This window comes from Panulirus ornatus, chromosome 27 (assembly GCF_036320965.1).
Source record: "Panulirus ornatus isolate Po-2019 chromosome 27, ASM3632096v1, whole genome shotgun sequence".
Taxonomy (NCBI): Eukaryota; Metazoa; Arthropoda; class Malacostraca; order Decapoda; family Palinuridae; genus Panulirus; species Panulirus ornatus.
Window position 1 is genome coordinate 8,439,783 of NC_092250.1, and position 9,454 is coordinate 8,449,236.

Below are 9,454 nucleotides of genomic sequence, written 5' to 3' on the forward strand. Positions count from 1 at the left end.
CGGCAGGGGTGTGTGATGTCTCCATGGTTGTTTAATTTGTTTATGGATGGGGTTGTTAGGGAGGTAAATGCAAGAGTCTTGGAAAGAGGGGCAAGTATGAAGTCTGTTGGGGATGAGAGAGCTTGGGAAGTGAGTCAGTTGTTGTTCGCTGATGATACAGCGCTGGTGGCGGATTCATGTGAGAAACTGCAGAAGCTGGTGACTGAGTTTGGTAAAGTGTGTGGAAGAAGAAAGTTAAGAGTAAATGTGAATAAGAGCAAGGTTATTAGGTACAGTAGGGTTGAGGGTCAAGTCAATTGGGAGGTGAGTTTGAATGGAGAAAAACTGGAGGAAGTGAAGTGTTTTAGATATCTGGGAGTGGATCTGTCAGCGGATGGAACCATGGAAGCGGAAGTGGATCATAGGGTGGGGGAGGGGGCGAAAATTTTGGGAGCCTTGAAAAATGTGTGGAAGTCGAGAACATTATCCCGGAAAGCAAAAATGGGTATGTTTGAAGGAATAGTAGTTCCAACAATGTTGTATGGTTGCGAGGCGTGGGCTATGGATAGAGTTGTGCGCAGGAGGATGGATGTGCTGGAAATGAGATGTTTGAGGACAATGTGTGGTGTGAGGTGGTTTGATCGAGTAAGTAACGTAAGGGTAAGAGAGATGTGTGGAAATAAAAAGAGCGTGGTTGAGAGAGCAGAAGAGGGTGTTTTGAAATGGTTTGGGCACATGGAGAGAATGAGTGAGGAAAGATTGACCAAGAGGATATATGTGTCGGAGGTGGAGGGAACGAGGAGAAGAGGGAGACCAAATTGGAGGTGGAAAGATGGAGTGAAAAGGATTTTGTGTGATCGGGGCCTGAACATGCAGGAGGGTGAAAGGAGGGCAAGGAATAGAGTGAATTGGAGCGATGTGGTATACAGGGGTTGACGTGCTGTCAGTGGATTGAATCAAGGCATGTGAAGCGTCCGGGGTAAACCATGGAAAGCTGTGTAGGTATGTATTTTTTCGTGTGTGGACGTGTGTATGTACATGTGTATGGGGGGGGGGTTGGGCCATTTCTTTCGTCTGTTTCCTTGCGCTACCTCGCAAACGCGGGAGACAGCGACAAAGTATAAAAAAAAAAAAAAATATATATATATATATATATATATATATATATATATATATTATTTTTTTTTCTTTCTTTCAAACTATTCGCCATTTCCCGCATTAGCGAAGTAGCGCTAAGAACAGAGAATTGAGCCTTTGAGGGAATATCCTCACCTGGCCCCCTTCTCTGTTCCTTCTTTTGGAAAATTAAAAAAAATAATGACAGGGGAGGATTTCCAGCCCCTCGCTCCCTCCCCTTTAGTCGCCTTCTACAACACGCAGGGAATACGTGGGAAGTATTCTTTCTCCCCCATTCCCAGGGATATATATATATATATCTTTTTCTTTCTTTCAAACTATTCGCCATTTCCCGCATTAGCGAGGTAGCGTTAAGAACAGAGGACTAGGCCTTTCAGGGAATACCCTCACCTGGCCCAATTCTCTGTTCCTTCTTTTGGAAAATTAAAAAAAAAAAAAACGAGAGGGGAGGATTTCCAGCCCCCGCTCCCTCTCCTTTTAGTCGCCTTCTAGGACACGCAGGGAATACGTAGGAAGTATTCTTTCCCCCCTATCCCCAGGGAATATATATGTATACATATATATATATATATATATATATATATATATATATATATATATATATATATATATATATATATCCCTGGGGATAGGGGAGAAAGAATACTTCCCACGTATTCCCTGCGTGTCGTAGAAGGCGACTAAAAGGGAAGGGAGCGGGGGGCTGGAAATCCTCCCCTCTCGTTTTTTTTTTTTTTTTTTCCAAAAGAAGGAACAGAGAAGGGGGCCAGGTGAGGATATTCCCTCAAAGGCCCAGTCCTCTGTTCTTAGCGCTACCTCGCTAATGCGGGAAATGGCGAATAGTATGAAAAAAAAAAAAAAAAAAAAAAAAATATATATATATATATATATATATATATATATATATATATATATATATATATATATATATATATATATATATATATATATATATATATATATATATATATATATATATATATATATGTATATATATATGTATATATATATATATATATATATATATATATATATATATATTTTTTTTTTTTCTTTTTTATTATACTTTGTCGCTGTCTCCCGCGTTTGCGAGGTAGCGCAAGGAAACAGACGAAAGAAATGGCCCAACCCACCCCCATACACATGTATATACATACGTCCACACACGCAAATATACATACCTACACAGCTTTCCATGGTTTACCCCAGACGCTTCACATGCCCTGCTTCAATCCACTGACAGCACGTCAACCCCGGTATACCACATCGCTCCAATTCACTCTACTCCTTGCCCTCCTTTCACCCTCCTGCATGTTCAGGCCCCGATCACACAAAATCTTTTTCACTCCATCTTTCCACCTCCAATTTGGTCTCCCTCTTCTCCTTGTTCCCTCCACCTCCGACACATATATCCTCTTGGTCAATCTTTCCTCACTCATCCTCTCCATGTGCCCAAACCACTTCAAAACACCCTCTTCTGCTCTCTCAACCACGCTCTTTTTATTTCCACACATCTCTCTTACCCTTACGTTACTCACTCGATCAAACCACCTCACACCACACATTGTCCTCAAACATCTCATTTCCAGCACATCCATCCTCCTGCGCACAACTCTATCCATAGCCCACGCCTCGCAACCATACAACATTGTTGGAACCACTATTCCTTCAAACATACCCATTTTTGCTTTCCGAGATAATGTTCTCGACTTCCACACATTCTTCAAGGCCCCCAGGATTTTCGCCCCCTCATCCACCCTATGATCCACTTCCGCTTCCATGGTTCCATCCGCTGCCAGATCCACTCCCAGATATCTAAAACACTTCACTTCCTCCAGTTTTTCTACATTCAAACTCACCTCCCAATTGACTTGACCCTCAACCCTACTGTACCTAATAACCTTGCTCTTATTCACATTTACTCTTAACTTTCTTCTTCCACACACTTTTCCAAACTCAGTCACCAGCTTCTGCAGTTTCTCACATGAATCAGCCACCAGCGCTGTATCATCAGCGAACAACAACTGACTCACTTCCCAAGCTCTCTCATCCCCAACAGACTTCATACTTGCCCCTCTTTCCAAAACTCTTGCATTTACCTCCCTAACAACCCCATCCATAAACAAATTAAACAACCATGGAGACATCACACACCCCTGCCGCAAACCTATATTCACTGAGCACCAATCACTTTCCTCTCTTCCTACACGTACACATGCCTTACATCCTTGATAAATACTTTTCACTGCTTCTAACAACTTTCCTCCCACACCATATATTCTTAATACCTTCCACAGAGCATCTCTATCAACTCTATCATATGCCTTCTCCAGATCCATAAATGCTACATACAAATCCATTTGCTTTTCTAAGTATTTCTCACATACATTCTTCAAAGCAAACACCTGATCCACACATCCTCTACCACTTCTGAAACCACACTGCTCTTCCCCAATCTGATGCTCTGTACATGCCTTCACCCTCTCAATCAATACCCTCCCATATAATTTACCAGGAATACTCAACAAACTTATGCCTCTGTAATTTGAGCACTCACTCTTATCCCCCTTGCCTTTGTACAATGGCACTATGCACGCATTCCGCCAAACTTCAGGCACCTCCCCATGAGTCATACATACATTAAATAACCTTACCAACCAGTCAACAATACAGTCACCCCCTTTTTTAATAAATTCCACTGCAATACCATCCAAACCTGCTGCCTTGCCGGCTTTCATCTTCCGCAAAGCTTTCACTACCTCCTCTCTGTTTACCAAATCATTTTCCCTAACCCTCTCACTTTGCACACCACCTCGACCAAAACACCCTATATCTGCCACTCTATCATCAAACACCTTCAACAAACCTTCAAAATACTCACTCCATCTCCTTCTCAAATCACCACTACTTGTTATCACCTCCCCACTTGCGCCCTTCACCGAAGTTCCCATTTGCTCCCTTGTCTTACGCACTTTATTTACCTCCTTCCAGAACATCTTTTTATTCTCTTGTTTTTCATTTATTTCAAGCTAGAAGTTTCAGTTTTCTAAATTGTTTCTTACATTTCTCATATGTATATATATGTATGTGTGTCTGTGTGTATATGTGCGTATATATGTGAATGTGTGTGTATGTGTATATGTATATATATATGTATATTATCCCTGGGGATAGGGGTGAAAGAATACTTCCCACGTATTTCTCGCGTGTCGTAGAAAGCGACTAGAGGGGACGGAAGCGGGGGGCCAGAAATCCTCCTCTCCTTGTATTAACTTTCTAAAATGGGAAAAGAAGAAGGAGTCACGAGGGGAGTGCTCATCCTCCTCGAAGGCTCAGAGTGGGGTGCCTAAATGTGTGTGGATGTAACCAAGATGTGAAAAAAGGAGAGATAGGTAGTATGTTTGAGGAAAGGAACCTGGATGTTTTGACTCTGAGTGAAACGAAGCTCAAGGGTAAAGGGGAAGAGTGGTTTGGGAATGTCTGGGGAGTAAAGTCAGGGGTTAGTGAGAGGACAAGAGCAAGGGAAGGAGTAGCAATACTCCTGAAACAGGAGTTGTGGGAGTATGTGATAGAGTGTAAGAAAGTAAATTCTCGATTAATATGGGTAAAACTGAAAGTTGATGGAGAGAGGTGGGTGATTATTGGTGCATATGCACCTGGGCATGAGAAGAAAGATCAAGAGAGGCAAGTGTTTTGGGAGCAGCTGAATGAGTGTGTTAGTGGTTTTGATGCACGAGACCGGGTCATAGTGATGGGTGATTTGAATGCAAAGGTGAGTAATGTGGCAGTTGAGGGAATAATTGGTATACATGGGGTGTTCAGTGTTGTAAATGGAAATGGTGAAGAGCTTGTAGATTTATGTGCTGAAAAAGGACTGATGATTGGGAATACCTGGTTTAAAAAGCGAGATATACATAAGTATACCTATGTAAGTAGGAGAGATGGCCAGAGAGCGTTATTGGATTACGTGTTAATTGACAGGCGTGCGAAAGAGAGACTTTTGGATGTTAATGTGCTGAGAGGTGCAACTGGAGGGATGTCTGATCATTATCTTGTGGAGGCTAAGGTGAAGATTTGTATGGGTTTTCAGAAAAGAAGAGTGAATGTTGGGGTGAAGAGGGTGGTGAGAGTAAGTGAGCTTGAGAAGGAGACCTGTGTGAGGAAGTACCAGGAGAGACTGAGTACAGAATGGAAAAAGGTGAGAACAATGGAAGTAAGGGGAGTGGGGGAGGAATGGGATGTATTTAGGGAATCAGTGATGGATTGCGCAAAAGATGCTTGTGGCATGAGAAGAGTGGGAGGTGGGTTGATTAGAAAGGGTAGTGAGTGGTGGGATGAAGAAGTAAGAGTATTAGTGAAAGAGAAGAGAGAGGCATTTGGACGATTTTTGCAGGGAAAAAATGCAATTGAGTGGGAGATGTATGAAAGAAAGAGACAGGAGGTCAAGAGAAAGGTGCAAGAGGTGAAAAAAATCGCAAATGAGAGTTGGGGTGAGAGAGTATATATATATATATATATATATATATATATATATATATATATATATATATATATATATATATATATATATATATATATATATATATATATATATATATATATATATATATATATATATATATATATATATATATATATATATATTTTTCGGAAATGAACGCTTCGAACAGCCACGTCGTCATCGGGATTGCTCTCTTGTGTGTGGTGCTTCTGATTTCGCCCATCATCATCCTGTTGGTTCGCATGATGACCAGGACATTGCAGGCGTTTTCAGATACCCTTATCCACAAAACACACGAACTGGCCTACGAACAGAAGCGGTCAGACATGTTGCTGTACCAGATGCTGCCGCCCTCTGTGGCCAAGCAGCTCAAACAGCACCGCCAGGTGTCGGCCGAGACCTACGAGTCGGTCACCATCTACTTCTCCGACATCGTGGGCTTCACCGAACTGTCCTCGGAAAGCACGCCCATGCAGGTAATATCTCTGCTCAACGCTCTTTACAAGATGTTCGACTCTCGAATCGAACTCTATGACGTCTACAAGATTGAAACCATCGGTGAAATCTATATGGTGGCTAGTGGCGTCCCGCAAAGAATAGGTAAGGACCACGCAGCGGAGATCGCTTCTATGGCCCTGGATCTCCTGCACGGTACGGAGAACTTCATTATCCCTCACATGCCCGGGGAGAGGATCCAGATCAGGATGGGAGTACACTCCGGGCCGGTGGTTGCAGGCGTAGTAGGCACTAAGATGCCTCGCTACTGCCTCTTCGGTGACTCCGTCAACACTGCCTCTCGGATGGAATCTACCGGATTGCCCTTCAAGGTGCACATCTCCTCTGACACCAAAAACGCGCTGGACCGGGTCGGAGGCTTCATCGTTAAGCTCCGGGGTGAGATGGAGATCAAGGGTAAAGGATTCATGGAGACCTACTGGCTAATTGGGAAACATGGAGTTGTTGGAGACCGTCAGCCTCTGCAGGAGAAGCAGGAAGAAATGGATGTTATGGCTGAAAACCCTCACAGTGAGAAGGTTCGTCTTGCTCAGCAAAGTGCAATTACTGCTAGTGGATGTTTGGATCTTTTTGCAAAATTAAAGTTTTTTTAAAAAGTGACAGCATGCAGTAAGTTAAGAGTAACCCAGGAACAATGCTGGATCACCGAAGGTAACTACAGGTACCTAGTTGTTTATTATGAAATCCACTTTTCCTGTATGACACTTCAAACCGTGAGTAAGGAAATCAAATAATTCTTAAACATATAATGGGGATAGGGGATTAAGAATACTTCCCACGTATTCCCTGCGTGTCGTAGAAGGCGACTAAAAGGGGAGGGAGCGGGGGGCTGGAAATCCTCCCCTCTCGTTTTTTTTTTTTTTTTTTTTTCAATTTTCCAAAAGAAGGAACAGAGAATTGGGCCAGGTGAGGGTATTCCCTCAAAGGCCCAGTCCTCTGTTCTTAACGCTACCTCGCTAATGCGGGAAATGGCGAATAGTTTGAAAGAAAAGAAAGAATATATATATATATATATATATATATATATATATATATATATATATATATATATATATATATATATATATATATATATATATATATATATATATATATATATATATATACATATATATATATATATATATATATATATATATATATATATATATATATATATATATATATATATATATATATATATATATATGTATATATATATATATATATATATATATATATATATATATATATATATATATATATATATATATATATATATATATATATATATATATATATATATATATATATATATATATATATATATATATATATATATATATATATATATATATATATATATATATATATATATATATATCCATATATATATACATATATATATATATATATATATATATATATATATATATATATATATATATATATATATATATACATGTATATATATATTATTTTCTTTTATTTTGGTTTGTCGCTGTCTCAAGCGTTTCCGAGGTAGCGCAAGGAAACAGGCGAAAGAAATGCCCCAACCCACCCCCATACACATGTATACACGTCCACACACGCAAATATACATACCTATACATCCCAATGTACACAAATATATACACACACAGACAAATACATATATAACCATGCACACAATTCACACTGTCTACCTTTATTCATTCCCATCGCCACCACGCCACACATGGAATACCATCCCTCTCCGCCCTCATGTGTGCGAGGTAGCGCTAGGAAAAGACAACAGAGACCCCATTCGTTCACACTCAGTCTCTAGCTGTCATTCAAAAATGCCCGAAACCACAGTTCCCTTTAAACATCCAGGACCCACACAACTTTCCATGGCTTACCCCAGACGTTTCACATGCCCTGATTCAATCCACTGACAGCACGTCAACCCCGGTACACAACATCGATCTAATTCACTCTATTCCTTGCCCCCCTTTCACCCTCCTGCATGTTCAGGCCCCGATCACTCAAAATCTTTTTCACTCCATCTTTCCACCTCCAATTTGGTCTCCCACTTCTCCTCGTTCCCTCCAAATCCGACACATATATCCTCTTAGTCAATCTTTCCTCACTCATTCTCTCCATGTGCCCAAACCATTTCAAAACACCCTCTTCTGCTCTCTCAACCACGCTCATTTTATTTCCACAAATCTCTCTTACCCTGACATTACTTACTCGATCAAACCACCTCACACCACATATTATCCTCAAACATCTCATTTCCAGCACATCCACCCTCCTGCGCACAACTTCCTTCAAACATACACATTTTTGCTTTCCGAGATAATGTTCTCGACTTCCAAACATTCTTCAAGGCTCCCAGGATTTTCGCCCTCTCCCCTACGCTATGATTCACTTCCGCTTCCATGGTTCCATCCGCTGCCAGAACCACTCCCAGATATCTAAATCACTTTACTTCCTCTAGTTTTTCTCAATTAAAACTTACCTCCTAGTTGACTTGACTCTCAACCCTACTGTACCTAATAACATTGCTCTTATTCACATTTACTCTTAACTTTCTTCTTCCACACACTTTTCCAAACTCAGTCACCAGCTTCTGCAGTTTCTCACATGAATCAGCCACCAGCGCTGTATCATCAGCGAACAACAACTGACTCACTTCCCAAGCTCTCTCATCCCCAACAGACTTCATACTTGCCCCTCTTTCCAAAACTCTTGCATTTACCTCCCTAACAACCCCACCCATAAACAAATTAAACAACCATGGAGACATCACACACCCCTGCCGCAAACCTACATTCACTGAGCACCAATCACTTTCCTCTCTTCCTACACGTACACATGCCTTACATCCTTGATAAAAACTTTTCACTGCTTCTAACAACTTTCCTCCCACACCATATATTCTTAATACCTTCCACAGAGCATCTCTATCAACTCTATCATATGCCTTCTCCATATCCATAAATGCTACATACAAATCCATTTGCTTTTCTAAGTATTTCTCACATACATTCTTCAAATCAAACACCTGATCCACACATCCTCTACCACTTCTGAAACCACACTGCTCTTCCCCAATCTGATGCTCTGTACATGCCTTCACCCTCTCAATCAATACCCTCCCATATAATTTACCAGGAATACTCAACAAACTTATGCCTCTGTAATTTGAGCACTCATTCTTATCCCTCTTGCCTTTGTACCATGGCACTATGCACGCATTCCGCCAATCTTCAGGCACCTCACCATGAGTCATACATACATTAAATAACCTTACCAACCAGTCAACAATACAGTCACCCCCTTTTTTAATAAATTCCACTGCAATACCATCCAAAA

General features: G+C 40.9%; 1 pseudogene; it reads left to right on the forward strand.

The window, feature by feature from the left end:
• Window positions 1–5,769: 5,769 nt before the first annotated feature.
• On the forward strand, window positions 5,770–7,155 carry LOC139757481 (atrial natriuretic peptide receptor 2 pseudogene; annotated as a pseudogene).
• The last annotated feature ends 2,299 nt before the right edge of the window (window positions 7,156–9,454 follow it).